This window comes from Aulonocara sp. 'chitande type north' Nkhata Bay, linkage group LG9 (genome assembly GCF_057382095.1).
Source record: "Aulonocara sp. 'chitande type north' Nkhata Bay isolate Kocher_YH1m ecotype deep benthic linkage group LG9, A_spYH_male_GT1.1, whole genome shotgun sequence".
In the NCBI taxonomy this organism is placed as follows: domain Eukaryota; kingdom Metazoa; phylum Chordata; class Actinopteri; order Cichliformes; family Cichlidae; genus Aulonocara; species Aulonocara sp. 'chitande type north' Nkhata Bay.
Window position 1 is genome coordinate 17,219,412 of NC_141352.1, and position 16,528 is coordinate 17,235,939.

Consider the following 16,528-nt stretch of genomic DNA (forward strand, 5'->3'; position numbering starts at 1 on the left):
ATAGCAGAGAACCTTCCCAGGAATGGCCAGCCCACCAAAGGTTCTCCAAGAGTGCAGAAACATCTCATCCAGGAGGTCACAAAATAACTCAGAGCATTACCTAAAGAACTGCAGGCTTCACTTATGTCAGTTTAGGGTCAGAGTTCATGATTCAACAATACAAAAGAGATTTTATTTGCTATAAATTAAGTCCTGATGATCCCCAAGACTTCTGGAAAAACATTCTGTGGACTGATTAGACAAATGTTGTATTTTGTGGAGCGTTTGAGTCCCATCTGGCACACAACTAACAGAACATTTCATAAAGAGCGCATACCAGCAATCAAACATGGTGTTGGTAATATGATGATCTGGGGCTGTTTTGCTGCTTCAGGATTTGGACGACTTGTTGTAATTGATGGTAAAGCTCAAGCACACCCGGGTTATGCAGCAGGACCACCAGCAAGTCCATCTCTGAATGGCCAATAAAAAACAAAACGAGAGTTTTTGGAGTGGCCTAGTCAAAGAATGGACTTAAACCCAAATTAAATCCTCTGGCATGACCTTAAACAGTCCGTCCATGCTCGAAAACCCTCCAATGTATCTGAATTAAAACAATTCTGCACAGAGGAGTGGGCCAAAATTCCTCCAGAGTGATGTGAAAGACTCATTGCCATTTACTGGAAATGCTTGATTGCAGTTCTCGCTGCCAAGGGTGGCACAACCAGTTATTATGCTTAGGGTGCAATTACTTTTTCCACACAGGACCAGGTAGATTTGGATAGCTTGTTTCACTTAATAAATAAAATCATCATTTAAAAACTGTGTTTTGTATTTTAGCAGGTTATCTTTGTCTAATATCAAATTTGTTTGATGATCTAAATTTGCAAAGAATCAAGAAAGGGGCAAATTTTTTTTTTTTACAACACTGTAGCTGCTGCATCCAGTTTTTTTTTTAAAATTACATTTTAATTAATTATTTTCTCAGGTCATTATGGTAAATTTTCTTTTTGTACAACAAAAAATCAACATACCTTATTAAAAAATAACCCACATCAGTTTTACTTCAGGCTGAAGCGTGCATTAAAGCTGCACAAATAGCTCACATGTCTTTCTGTGAAAAGTCAGTATGTGTTCAAAGTCTTGGGTAACACCTTAGTATGGCTTCCTAATTTATTTCCCCACCCATCCTGTGGCTCAGGAGCAAATGGGGAAAAAAACCTCTTTTGTGAAAACAATAGAAGACGGCGTGTTATTGGGGACAGTCCGTTAAGCTGTCCTCACCTCTTCACCTGACCCGAGATTGCCTGAGATGCTTTCTGGCCGAGGCATCCTTCCTGCCGGAGAAGAGCCGAGGGGTGATTTATGGACCAACATGTTGAGAGGGAAGTGTAAGGGCACCGGTCGAGAGTTATTGATCCTGGGAATTATGAGTGAGGAAGAAGAGATGAAGAAACAATGAGAGAGACAGAGGCTGATAAAGAGAGGGAGGAGAGGGCAGCACTGTGTGCAGCTGAGGCCATTAGCCTCTTCCCCTGTGCAGGACAGACCAGGCAGTGATGGGTGCTCTCCTGCAGAAAAGGAGTGGAGCACAGGAGGGGCTCTAATAGGATAACTCCCCCATTAACGCAGGGGAGCTGCCTTTCAGAGATGCTATCACTCCAAGCCTATGTCTCCATCATGCCTGCCTGTGTCGCCATGCAATACAAGAAATGCTGCATATATCTATCTTTCAATCAGGGAACATATGGTGTATGTCAAATCTGCCAAGGGGAACACATTAAAATGGAGCAAAATTAGCTTCACTGTAAATCTTAGATACTACAAATAAAAAAGCAAAGTAGTGTAGGTGGTAAGTGGCTGCAGACCTTTCTTCATATCTGGGTTCATGCCATTCTAATACTCACTATGTTTACAGTACAAGCATCTGTGCAGAGTTGCTAAGCACTTAAGGAATTGTGCATTTAACAGCTAAATGTTTTCTTAAAGTAAACATAATTGTCATGGTGACTGTTTTTTTTTTCTAAGGCAACTGACAGCATTCATAAAACTTCACACGATGCCATTGTAGCCCCCATTTGAAAAAATATGATGTAATCGGTGTCTAATTTGGTGTGTTTACTCTTCACTAGCATTCAGCGAGGATCTGTTTTTGCCAGACGAACCAAACTGCTAAAAAGGGAGGTGGGGGGGGAGGGGGGGAGCTACTTTGATTGCGCAGTGAGAGAGAGAGAGAAAGTAGGAGAAACTGTTAAATCCAATTTACCATATCAGCATAACAAATGAAAAATACACCTTTTCTTGCCAGATATGTGAACTTGTTTTTCTTAATGTTGCAATGTTGGACAGGTTCTTTGCTTTTTGAATGCGGTACCCGCTTTGACTGAATAAGGCCGGCACTCAGTGTATGAAGAATGAGTGCCTCCGGACACCTTGAGTGGATAACCATATGCTGTCACAGTAGACCAGACGCGCCTCATATTGGGAGCTCTGTTGAACTGGGAATTGTGTGGGAGGTGGGGAGTGGGGGTGGAGGGGCACAGGGGACTTGTGAGAGTTTTGAGAGGTACAAATCAAGGATTTAACTGCTCTTGCTCCGTCCAACTCAGACTGGTATAGACCAATGTTCGATTTGGGGTTGTTGTTTTTTTGTTGTTGTCTTTTATTGGGCTGTCAGTGGCTCGCAAATTACTGACATGAACAGTAAGGAGAAGAATCAAGAAATCGTAAAGTACAGAGTCATGTGGTGGCTATGATGGTCTTTAAATAAAGAGAAAGAGTGAGAAAAAGTCTGAGGGAGAATCTAGGAGGAGACAGAGAATCGGAGGAAGGCAGATTTTGCACCAGCACCACGGCTCTTTATTGGGCCCACTCATTAAATCAAAGGCAGATGTTCATTCCCTTCGACCTAACCACATCAGCTGTCGCTTTCCTTGTTTCCTCCAGCCTCCTCAATTTTTTCTCAAAAGGGAAAAACCAAAACTAACTATCAGTAAACATGCAGACTCCTCAGATTCCATGAATGTCAAGCAGCACAGGCAACAAGTCAGTCGGCATCCGTTTGTATATAGCTGGGAAACCCCGCTCTGGTTCTGACGCAGGGGCTGAGTCTAGCACGCTAGTTTGCGGGGGGAGAGTTATTATGGTTTAACATGCCAGAAGTTCTCCTTCATCATGAAACAAACCCACCAGTCTGTCAAACAACTGTTGACTTCCTAGGAAAGCATGTTATCATTTGCTGCTGAAGTCCTGTTTGTGATCGGTGGAAAAGAATCACTTTTTTGTGAATAATCAACGCAACTGAGCAAAATACAAATGCGCCTTTGTAATTCAAAGCGAGCAGGCAGCAGTGTGCTGGAGTTAAGGATTTGCAACTTGGAAATGTGTCATTCTAAAGTAAAGAAAATAGATCTCACAGGCATTTGACAGCAGAGTGACGCTGCTCTATTAGAGGTGAACCGAAAAAACATGGCAAAATCTTTCACTGGTCCATTTCTGCTTTAAGTTTCATAGGAGATACAACGCGTTCCCTTTCATTACTTAGACTGTACATGAAAATGAAACATTTCAGAGTGATGCATATTCAGCCCTTGCTTGCCTTAATGGTGCCCAATCAGTTCCACCAGGTCCTTTCCAATGGGGTAGGCGGCCTCTACCCCTGATTACACTGAATTGTGGGTATTTCCTGCCTCTAAGCCTTGCATATGGATTGAGTAAGGCAGTGGCTGAGGGACTACTGTTTCTCTCCACTACATCTTCCTTTCTTTCTCTCTCACTTTTTTTTTCAACGGGAAAAGCAAAACACTTTTGTTTTTTCTGGCTCTGCTGTCAAAATACTGAGCTGGGCCTTGGCTCAGTGTCTGCTTGCATGTAGCCAAGGAAAATCCCATGAGACAAGTGTGGCTAAATGCAGTTTAATCCACATGATCACTATCCGTCTGCAGGACTCAGCCACACCTATTGCTGACCTATTGCTATGAGGCACATTTCTAGCCAGCATTTTTCCCAGTTTTGGATATAGATGTTTTCAGTACACCCAAAGTAAAAAGTTGATGTGATTAAGTCAGTCCCACCATATGTCTGTGGTCTTTTTTCGTCAAAAAAAGAGAAAAGATGCATTTCCCACTCAAACGAAAATTATAATATAATCATGAAATACAACCTTCTGGCGCAAATGCCATGGTAGGACCAATAAGCGACTATTCTTGGAATTTACCAGTTATTGTATTAGCAGCACACATATGTAAGGCAAACCTGAAGGAAAATGGTGTCTGCATAAAGGAAAGGAGTGAGATTTAAGAATAGCACATCAGTGGAATCATATTATATCCAAGGAGAGTCAATAAGGTTACCCCTCTCTGGAATTCCTTATGACATTTTTAACCTTCAAGTACATTATTTCTTCCAAATGTGGTTTCTACTAGAAGCCAAAAAGACTCAAGGCAAGGTGATAATTCAAATAGGGTAACATATCTCCTCCCTGAGCTGGTGAAGTTTCATCTCTATATGATGAAACTTTGCCAGCTTTGGCAAAGTTTAAGAGATCCTTGTTTAATTTGAAAAGGATGTCTCATCAACAATCAAGGAGTAAATGGGGAGGGAGAAGATTTGGCATTTGTTGCTAGTTTACTTTATGACATATTAAAAAGAATCCGCACATACCAAATATTTGTACCAAACAGTTTTGGAGGATTTCCCCTGACTGCAAGTTTCCCTTACTTTATGTTCTTCCACTGGACCGCTGCTTTGTAAGCTCTTTCTGTGGAAGATTCTGGCATTTGATGCCAGTGCTTGTATGTTTGCCTTGAATGTTTTTTTGGAACAGACAGCTCATTATTTGGCACTGTGCTTTCAAACCCCGGGCACGCGTCTTCTCAAATAACGCCTCTGATAGAAGGCAGATTGAACTGTGCTTTTTTTTGCATACTAGCAGGGGTATTTGATTTGGCAAATGAACAGCTTTTACATCGAAGCCATATCAGACACCAGAGCCATGAATCAAAGTATTTGGGTTGTTTATATATATATTTTTTTTATATTTGGAGGCCAATCAAGTCCAACATATACAAATTCGCCGATGGCAATTAATTACTCTTTCTGGAGTACTTTTGCATGGGTGGTTGAAAAGCTTCTCCTCTAAAGGCACAATTTATGATCTGAAGCTGAAGCATGCAGGCTCAAAAAAGGAATTCAGTGATTGGATCTTCAATTTGAATAGTGGCTACCATATATTAGCAGTACCCATAGAAACCATGCACCACATTCCTTAGTTTTAAAGCATAAAAATGCATTGCTGTCCTAAACTGTGCATAAATTGTTACTCTTTTCAGTTATTTATAAAAACTGCAGGGTTTGTTCCATAATCTGATTTTGGGAGATTTCCAAAAAGGCATTTTGTTGTTTCTTCCTTCTGTGAACTCACCCTGCCGTCCTGTGGCTAACAAAAGAGATAGTGTGACACCTACTGAATTACTGCTGCGCACAGTGTGATTGATTGACTTGTTGTCGGCCTGCCACGACCACTGGAATGCACCTCGTGTGAAAGGTAGGTGCCTCCAACAAACACACTGGCGCATACCTCCTCAGGTTACCTGGGTGGCACTCGGGGTACTATAAATTTCATTGTGTGCTTAAAGGACAGAAGACAGAAAAACAAAAATCAAGAAAATGTGCGCTTTTCTTCAGGTGTAGGTTATTTCACTTTACCTGTAATCTGATAGGAGAATAATACAAAACACCTGACCTCAAAATGAAATGCTGCATATAATGTAATAAAGTACATTGTCTGATTGGTTATGGTAATTCTTCATTTAGTCACAATAGACCTAACCTCAACCGCCTCGCGTCCAGTGAAATCACTTAAAACAGATGTGGCTGACGTGCGGTTCTAGATGGATCCATGAAAACTGTGTCTCACAAAAATGAGGTTGCACCAAAAAACCCCTCAAAAACGGGTCCTCAAATGTGCAGGAGAGTGTCCCCGTGAAGACAAAGCACGGGTGCATTGTTATATTTTACAGTCTTGCGTAAATCAAAAATTATAGAGGTGCTGAGAATAAAAAGCATCTGACATTTTTAGCGTGACAGTTCCGCCATTCCTGCGTTTAAGTGGCGGTGGGAGCTTTGTGGCGCTAGGCCGAGATCTCCTCCTGTTAAGTACACATCCTGTAAGCTTTGTCCCATGGCAGTGACCTGATCCAGCAGAAGGAAGCAACCAATCAGGAAGATATTAGATCAGCTCCAGGAAAAATTAATAAAATTCTCTCAAGTCGGCCTCACCTACTGTACTGAGCCCTGAGATTCATACGCAAGACTGAAGGCGTTCACTTTATATGCTTTCATCAGAGTGACTCCATTAAACTCCCCTCTCTCCAGGTTCTAATGATCTATGGGCATCATGATATGCCTCTGGAAGGTGTTGTGTTCCTTACAGCTGATGTCCAGACAAGGGTGGTCTGTGCAACCGGATCCTTTGACATCACAGAGAACATGAAAACATGAAACATAGTTATTGATCACAGAGTCCACGCTAATCAAATAGCACCCTGGTTTGTTTGAAGTTAAAAATGGTTACAGTGGGTGTTTACCATTGCACTTCAGGACCCTCCAGCCGCACCCCTCTTAAACATACACAGACAGAAGTGTTATTTGTATTGTTAAATTTACATTAAGTCCATTTTAATTGCATCAACCCACTAAACAGATCTTACAATAATGGGCCTGACAGAGAAAATTGCAATCATCTGTGAAGAGCCTGTGGCGGTATAATGGACAAACCTGATTAATTTAATCTTGTTGCACTCCATTATAGCTGCACTTTATCATTTCAACAGATGGAGCACTAAGAAATTAAAAAATGCTCTCAAGGATATGTGGCACTCTCTCATCCACTCGCATCCCTTTATCTGAAGGTGTGTTGGCTGCTGTGCTAAAATGAAGGCCTGGACTGGAACCTTTGGATGAGTGCATTTTCAGACCCAAATGAGATTATGTGAACAGTCAATTGATGCAACAAATCATCAGAATTGTCTTGTGATGTATTGCTGAAGGCTGTTAGAGGCTGTCCATCCAATCATCTAGCTCAATTACTTGATATTATCAAAGTAGCAGAATGACAATCGCTTTACTATATGGAGGCTTTTCACGCAAGAATGAATGCCGCATTCATTCAGCTGCTGTTTCAAATTGAAACGGTTTTTATAGTGCAGGAAAAACATATTCCTGATATTGCCAGTGAACTGGAATTTTGTAACACTCAATTAAAAGTGAAAACTGCAGCAACACAAACAGAATAAAGAGCAAATTTATTATTATTAATTTACATTACAGATGTTTCTAGAATTTATCCTAGTAGTTTATACAATAAAGTTGTTTTTCTTTTTACAGGTGGCCCCCTTGATATGTATTCTTGTTATAGTGTATACATCCTCTATAGATTACTCAGTTTGACTTGTTTTACAAGCCTTGAAAGGAACAATATCAGAAGAAAAGAGCATAAATCAGTTTGAAAAGAAATCCTCATAAACAGAATTTGTTGTTCTTATTTCCTCCTCGTCATCGTCTAAAACTATGCTATACTAAAATGCTAAAAAAGAAAAAAAAAACTAGGAAGCATTCATACACACACTAACAGCCAAAAACCGATAACTAAACAATGGCTCCCGTAGGTGGCGCTCTAATTCATATCCAAAAATTGCGAGACATGAGGATTACTGTAACTACAAATAATCATATTATGACTCACCAGAGCAAATGTCATTTAAAAAAGTGGATTTTTGTTTTCAAAAGGCAATTGAATGATTTTCTTTTCTGACTAATTATAAAACTATGCTATCAAACCAAAATGGTGGTGTGGGCTAATCTTACTGATAACAACTGCGGTTAAAATATATATATTAAATTATATGACACCGACAAGTAACAGCCTCTTGTTGAAGCCAAAAGTGAAGTGAATTATACCCTGGGTAAGCTTTCCTCGTGCCTGCCACATTTGATACCAGCGAGCAGAGCTCGCGCACAGACGCATGCGGATATCTTGCCAATTCACTGGAACCTTCCGACTCCGCTGCCATGAAAACGTTTAGCTTTAATGACGGACAATGATAAGCATTTTTACGTGATTGAAATCCCCTCCCTATTTTCCAGTCAGCAAAAGAAAGAAAAAAACGTTGACGGGCCAGCCGACTCTGGCGTTAATCTTTATGGACATGGATACTTGTTGCATGTGGTGACAGCGGCGGTACATAACAGCAAGGTAGGCAGCAGTCAAACCACTCGTTTCGCCTCGTCTTTGTTCTGTTGGCCATTTCTGCGCAGTTGTTCGGTATTTGTTTGACTTGTGTGGCGAATTTGACAGCGTGATATTGAGCCATTTCCAGAATGGGCGGGGACAGCGGGGTTACTTTCAGCGGGGCAGCCTCACAGTCCTCTGAATCACAGGATCGGTGCTCAGTGAGAAATTAAAGCTCCCTAAACTGCGCCTTTTTCTTTTAGGGTGACTGTGAATCGGTTTGTTTATTTTAGTTACGTCATTGTAAACGTTTTAATTGCAATTCAGTGTTTTGAAGTTTTCTTTGAATTTCTTTTATTTCAAGCGGTTTATCCTTCTGTAAAATTGACAATGCGTCAAAGAGTATGAACACTTCTGAACTTTTTTAATTGAATTTGTAAAAAAGCAGCACCAAGCCACATTTTGCAATAAAGAAGACCTATGCCTGCCCCTGCACTACACTGTGATTCATTACATGTGTTGACTCACCTCAATAACATATATAAAAACGTGTTTTTACACCCAGAAATGCAGTGATCTACGTACCAGTTGTGTAAGAGACATTTGTCAAAATATCATTTGCTCAAGTTGACAGGAGCTGTACCTGAGTTTCGCTCTCATCCATTCTGCCCCAGACTGCAGTCATTTTTCTGCTTAATTATTTCCCCCTTTTTTTAACCGTGCACCGCATTTGACAGTGATGGATAACAGGTTAAAAATGGACATTTTCTCCTCACTTAGTGCATGTTGGATTGGCTCAAGTATGCATGGTGTTCTTCCCTCAGACCAAAAGTCCTTGGAAAGATTGTGTTCCCCCTCTGTTTTCCCCATTCCTGTATGATACAGTTTGTCTTCATTTTCTCATGCTTCAGAGTTTTTGTGATGTATGGCTGAATCACATCAGCAAGACAGAAGTGTAGGTTATGTCAAAGTTATGCCATCACGATTCAAATTTTGCGCTGGTAGGCCCTCTGCTAGCCCTGCACTGCTAATTAAGCAGCTCTCTGGACCTACTGTGTAAAGGCGGTGGTTCCCTGATTCCCACCAATCAGTGTCATGCGTGCAGGCTCTTGATGTTCATAATCAAGCTGAATTTCTTCACCAGTATCCTGAATTTTAGATGTTTTGTTGTATTTTAGCCTTCAGTGCACAGACATGAGCATCCATTTATTTCCAAACTTGGTTTTATTTTATTTTTATGGTTAAACATTAAACATTGTTAAACAGCATTAACATCATTTATGATGTGGTAAAAATGTTTGAACCAATACACAGTTAAACACTCAATATTTAGTTGAAGAAAAGCAGCAAATCCTCACATATGAAATAATAAAAAAGAAGTAGCATTTGGTATTTTTTGCTTCAAAATATCCTAAATAATTAAAACAATCAACCTGTTATCAAAATAGCTGCCATTCCTTTTGATTAATTGATTCATTGTTATAAGATTATTCTGTAATAGTCTTCTCATTCTGATTACGTCATTTGACAAAGCCACAGTTTAATGTTCCTTTCCGTGGACTGCCCTTCAGAAATATCATCTATTATAAGAGGGGTCTGGAACATGGTCAAAATCCACAACATTGTAAATGACATATTTATTGTGACTTGTGGTCAATACTTTTTATAGCTTTTTATATTTCATAGGGTGATCTCACATCCTCTGAATACCGTATTTTATGGACACATTTATTGAAATTGTGGAATATCTTGTTTTGTTTTGACCCAATTTCTTTTCTTTTCTGTTGTGTGTGTGTGGGGGGGGGGGGGGGGGGGTGTATCCTCAGTGGCCTGAGGTGGAACAGCTGCAACCCAAAGATCTGAGTTCAGAAATCCATCACTTTTTTAAAGTGTGGCTGTGCAGTAGAAATACTGCAATGTATCATGTCTGCAGCAATGAGGAGAACAATTTTCATTCACACATGTACTAGATTCCCTACTGTACTGTACATATGCTTCACGTTTTCTTTAAGACTTGACTTCAGAGGAAAGTTCTCCAGTCTGTTCTCCTTACTTTTGAAGTTACATGCTCCTCCTATTACTGGGGCCATGCAGTCTCCCCCATGGTGTCCTTGGACAGCTCTTTGAGTGCCTGAAAATGTTGCGGACCATTAATTCTGGATTGTCTTCATCTGTTTGCATAATTTTTCCTCCGTAACCGTTTTCCTCCCTCATTTTCACAGTCTGTGCTCTCAGGTTTATATTATTCTCTTTTACATATGTTTGAGGCTTCGGCAGATTTCAGTTTTATATCATTTTTTTTCAATACCACTGACAGTTGTTAAAGTTTTACATGAGTCTGTTTTATGGTATACAGCCTGTCAGCTGTGTACTGTACACAGTATGCTTTACAGCCTCTGTGCTGATGCTGACTGTTGAAACTCTTCACCTGCCAGCAGATAGGTTTACAGATATCTTCAACAATATTTTTTGTTCTTTTATTAAAAATTTCCAGAAACATGTAAAAGCATGAGTGCAACAGAGCTGTCAGTAAACAAGCAAAAAAAAAAGAAAAAAAAGTGGGTGTTCTCTTTAACTTTATATATTTTCTATTTTTTTCTGTTAGACTAATTTGCTGTCAGGCAGGAGGTTGTTTTTGCAACTCAGGCAGACTCCAGAAATTAATTTATCCAAATAACCAAGTCCTCCTGGGCCGTGGAGGTTGGGACACTGAAATGGCCCTGGTAGGCAAAGCCGTCTTTTGAAGTCTGGAATGTTTTGGCTGACTTAGAGCAGGCGACTGGAGTGGAGGGATCATTTTCACTGACCCATGGGATTTTTAACCATTTTCATATACCAAGAACAAAACAAAGTGAGGAAAAATGCCTGAGCTGATTTGCATTGACTTTGCTATCAAAAACCAAGGGGAAAAAATTAAGTGAGACTGATTTAGCGGGGCAGTAGATTTTCCTTCTTTTTAAAAAAAAAGTAATTTCTGGACTATGCTGGCGATGGTGTATGTTACTTCATGGCTTAAAAAGTTTGACATATATTAAAAAAAAGAAAATGTAACTTAATGTGAGATGCCTGGTTGTCATGTTTCCATTCGTTCCATTCCTTTTCAAGACTACAGACTTTTTGCTGGTGGGATTGTTCTGTGATTTATTAAAAAAAACAAAAAACAGATCTAATAACAATCACCCTTATTAATGCATTGCATTAGTGCTAATTAGGTGGTCATTTGGACCGAGGGCAGAACAAATACAGGGCACATCCTAATAATCCAAACACTTTAATTGTAAATAAATGTTCTCATTAAGAGCATGCACTGGCAGTAATTTATTATATCCATTATATGAAATCAGCAAAATAGTCACATTAATAAAATTAATTTCTGTTTTTATACTCTATCCTATTAAAGACTTTAATAACAGCACCTAAATGGTATGCTTTTATTTAACAAGCCCAAGAAAAGGGAAGTGCAGTAAACCAAGCGGCGTGGAGTAAAGGGGCACGTGAGTTTCCAGAGTAATAAATAATTCACAGGTCCTGTGTGATGAGCTGCTGAGGACAGAAATCCCTGATGACAGCTTTTTATAACCTATGACTCAGCTCCCCATTATGCTTCTGACATCCCTACATAGACCACATCCCCTCTGCTTGCCCAGTGCTCACTCTTCTCTCGCCCTCCGCTGCTTCGTCTACTGCACTGACTAAAAGGAGTTATATTACACACTACTATGTGCAGTCACTTAATGAAAGAAACTGAAATGGGAAAACATATAATTTTTTTAGAAGCTAAATGTATGTAATTCATATAGCACATCCTAATGAAATTGTTAGCATTTAATTTATTTTACTTTATGTTGGAAACGTTTTTTGTTTGTGTTTTGGGGTTTTTTGTTCTTTCCCATATGCGCTGGAGTCACTTGCTAACTTCTTGAAGTGTAATGTAACCGTATTAGTCAACTGGCCTAATTAAATCTGTATGTGTATATTTTAATCTTGTAACAGTTATTTGTTTGTGTTCACAGGAAGAGAGAAAAAAGTATCTTTGTTGAATCAATATCTGCCTGTCTTGCTAGCTTTTTACTGAAATAGTTTGTCAAAGGATTTTAGTAAAAACAGCAGTTGTACTTGGAAATGTGTCCAAGTTCATGCGTGGTTATTCATTTCTTTCTTGTGCTTTGCTGCCTTAGGTGAATGCTGGAAGAACTAAGCTAAACTCAATACCCATTGCTACTGCTTTGTATGTGTGAGGTAAGAACCTGAATAATTGAGTTTCTCCAGTCCAACTTAGGTCTGTGACTTAAAGTGCTGCAGTGTGTGATTGGCATAATGGCACCATACCCCCCCAGGTAAGGTCAGTGCGAGCAACATCTGGCTCTATTGTGCATAATGCAGCTCCCAGTATGAAAGGCAAGGCCTCATATGGTTTTGGTTGATATCATTATTGTTATCATTTCCAAACTCCAGTTCTCACTAAGAATAGGTGGTTAATTTAGATGCAAAAAAAAAAAAAAAAAATCCAATTACTCAGACCTGCTTGCAGTTGTCCCCAGAGTTAGTGCATGGAAATAAATCTGGTGGCCTTGATTAAGTACCTGAGAATAGAGTTAGCACAGTGCTAGTAGTTTATAGTAACACAGTGGACATGGGCAATTAAGCCCACCAAGTAATTTACAGTACTGCTTGCAGGTGGTGACCAGGTACGAGCTGGGGACCACCTCAGTAACAAATTAGATCATATAGGCAAGGAGAGTAGAGGCTCTGTAGGACTGCCAAATAAAGTAAAGCAATCAAAGATTTTAAAAAGCTTGGCACGTATTTCAAATTTGTTATGATTTTGGTTTCTTTTTTTAAAGGAACAACATAGGGCACTGGGGTTTTTTTGTCTGTGATTTTCTGGAGAATGAATGATCACTTTTATACGTTGTTGATCTTTTTACGTCAACGTGGACTGTTCTCCTCTCACTGCTGCCTATTAATTATGAAATACTGTAGACCTTTCCCATTTAATTTTACTGCTTCTTCCTGCTGAACTTGGTGTGAAAGGCTGCTGTTCTTAAATAGGTGTATAAAAGTAGGAGCGGAGCGTTTCCCGAGTACCAGCTCTCCCCACAGCATTATGTCATCAGAGTCAAAAAGGCACAGCTAAAGAAAAATAGCTTGTTTCACACATAATAGACACCTTAACACGTGGAGCAAATGGAGCGCGTACAGAGCTACTTTTCTTTCTGGTCACAGGACAGACAGTGGCCGCCTTGATAAGAAAAGCATGTTTGAATGCATCAAATTTAACACTGCAGAAAGACGTGAATTTTGGAAAAAATAATATAAATTTAAAAAAAAATTTAACTCTAGGTGAATTTGTTCAGTGATGCCTTTATGATTGTACTGTACTCTGTGTACTCTATGTAACAGTGTTGAAAACAGTGCCCTCTTCTGCCTGCTTGCCAGTGTCTGTGCTGTTTGTCCACAAACTGAATGACTTGCTGTATTCCACAGTGCTAAGATGCACTCTGTGTGGCACCTTATCTATCATTTATCAACCTTTTGTAGAGGTAATGACTAGGCTGTTCAGCCTTGGAAAAACTTCGACTACGTTGAGCTCTACTGTCAGCATCCTGGCCTTAGTGCGGGGGGATTTCATCAAGGCCAACACAGTATGATGGCCCTGCTCCCTGTAAGTGTCCACTGCTGGGCTGGTTTCCTCAGTAAGGCCATTTCACTTAACAGTCCAGTTCCCCCATGGCCCCTCTTATACTTTAGGTGTTTCATAAAACCCTCATAGTTGTATTTTTGTAGTATTTTGTGTTGTATTTTCGCAGCAGGAATAAAGTAGTAATAAAAAAACTTAGCTGCTTTAAAAAAAACTGTAAGTGATTTGCCTCTATTTTTATTTATATCTTTTAAACCTTCATAAATACATGTACATGTTTATTGCCAGTCATACCAAGCACAGTGGTTGGTGAGTAGCTTTGAAGGATGGACCATCTATTTTCATTTATGACCAACACCCTGCAAATAGTCTTAACAGCTAATTGGCATAAACTCCAATGATGTGAGCAGAACCCCAGCACCAGCAGCTGTGTGTGGTCCACAAATGCTTGCACAGCTATTTTAGAACCCCAGTCCAAAAGAAATATACAGTGTGTTCATGCTTCGCTTGCAGTGCAACTCAGAACATTTCTCCTTTTCTCCAAGCAGAGAAGTCTTATTTCTGTAATCTTCTTTAATATTGATATTTAAAGCATTCATCATGCAAGTAAGCATCAGATATATTTTTTAATGTGCATGTTCTCTTTGTAAATAAAAAAAATATCCTGAATAGTCTTATAATAATAATTGATACTTTTAATGGAACATTTCCAAAGGTATGGGTTTGTTGGATATGTTGCGGGGCTACTGAGCAATAATTAGCATTTTGGCTGCTGATGTTTAATCTCTTATTAGCCTTCAGGTGACATGAAACAGCATCGGCTTCATTCTAGCGTTTGCCATTCAGATGCAGGTTGAGTGACAGCCACAGAACAGCACGTCTCTTATGTAAACCTTCCCTCTACTGCCACGAAATTAGAGTGCCTGTTGCTACACACTGCTGCCTCCTGCTTCTGCACAAATGAGAAGTAAGCACTGTGGTTCAGAAGTTCACATTTTGGATGCATGCCGGAACTACTTAAAACCAGTGACGTTTTCAGGGAACAGGTGGTCCGGGTGACATAATTCTGGCTTACTGTTATGATCCCTAGAAATTAGGTCCTGATACGCTGCCAGAAGGGTTATTACGCTGTCATTTTCTATAAGTTTTAGTGTATCTGTCTTGTTATTAATGGAAAAATATATGAATGCAAAGATATTGATACAAAATACTTCTTTGCAACTGCTTATATGCTTAAAGATATTAAATATCGCTACAGATAATTTGCGTACATGTCAGACATTAACACCCATCTTTTACATGTCTCAAAGCTTGGCTAAGAAAGCTATTTATTCTCATCCACTGTTAACTACTGGCACATATGCGTTAGAGTGGAATGCCATTCAGAATGCAGAAAATATATTTAGTTCTTGCCAACAGACAGCAAAAGGCACCAGTGGGTCTAGCCCCTGTGTGAGAACAGTTATTTCTGTCACAGTATGGACTTTCAATTACTGTAATCCGCTCCTTAAAGAACATTGATATGATTGATAAGATATGAATTTCAGCACATATTGTAAGTCAGTGGTGTCTAAAATCATAATGTAATGATTTGCAAATCATTTAAACTCTAGTATATTTAATTCATAGAATAAAGGCTATGTGTCATATACTGAAACTGAGATTTTTTTAAAATACATGTGCTGTTGTTGCAGAACAGTGCATTTAGGTGCAGCCCTCGCCACTTTTATGCAGACATAGTGGGTGCAAGAGAGAGAAAGAATAAAAGAATAAGACACATCTCCCTGAGCTCGACAGGTGGGTTGCTGGGCCTGCATTTCAGAAAAACTTGGAAAAAAGGCATGTTTAACATTGTTTTGCATCGCTGCTTCTCTCAGCATTGTCTATTCTACATCTACGTGTTCAGGAGCTGTAGTTGCTGTAGTTTTGAAAGCTATAGCCTTTCTTCCTTCATACAGGATTCCAGCTGCTTTACATTTCAAAGGATCATTTTTTGTAGTTTTTTACTTCATCATCTGCCCGATGTTTTCTCTGGATTACACGTCTAATCTTCAGGCATGCCAATTTAGACTTAACCCAGACAATTTTACAATGGAACCATGCACATTTAATATGCATTGAATGGGTTTGGCAGTGTCTTGCTAAAATGCGCAAGGTCTTGCAAAAAACATTGCCTGGTTGACACTAAACCACTCTTTATTGCTTTAATGGTGCCTTCACAGATATGTGGTTACCCATGTGCACTAAGCACTACCATATTATCACAGTTACTTTGCATTTATTACAAAACAGATGTTCCCTGTTTGTTTTGTCTCAGTCCATCTTAAAGAAGCTCAGACCCACAGAATGCAGCAACATTTCTTGATTTTATTTCTGTGTTTCTTTTTTAATTTGCCTCACACAGTTTTAACTTGGAATGAACTGTGTTCACTGGCAATGTTTTTAGTTATGACATTTATCACCGGTTGGAATTTTTATGTTCTGTTTTTGATTTTTATTTATTTATTTTTTATTAAATAGAGGATTTAGATCATTTAATTTGGTAGTGTTTATTTATTTTCGGATGCAAGGTTGGCAAACTTTTATTTTTACATGATGGTTATCCGTTACACTGGCTTCTTGGGTGTTAGTCTAGGATATTGTGGAGTGAATATTTTGGGACATTAGAGCGTATTGTA

General features: G+C 39.4%; 1 protein-coding gene across 6 annotated transcripts in view; it reads left to right on the forward strand.

The window, feature by feature from the left end:
- The first annotated feature begins 8,002 nt into the window (after positions 1-8,002).
- eya1 (EYA transcriptional coactivator and phosphatase 1) overlaps positions 8,003-16,528 on the forward strand; it is a 62,649-nt gene continuing 54,123 nt past the window's right edge. For all 6 annotated transcript variants that reach the window (XM_086306146.1, XM_086306151.1, XM_086306150.1 and 3 more), the window contains exon 1: positions 8,003-8,233. The gene's annotated coding sequence lies outside the window, so the exon portion shown is untranslated. The remainder of the gene's footprint in view (positions 8,234-16,528) is intronic.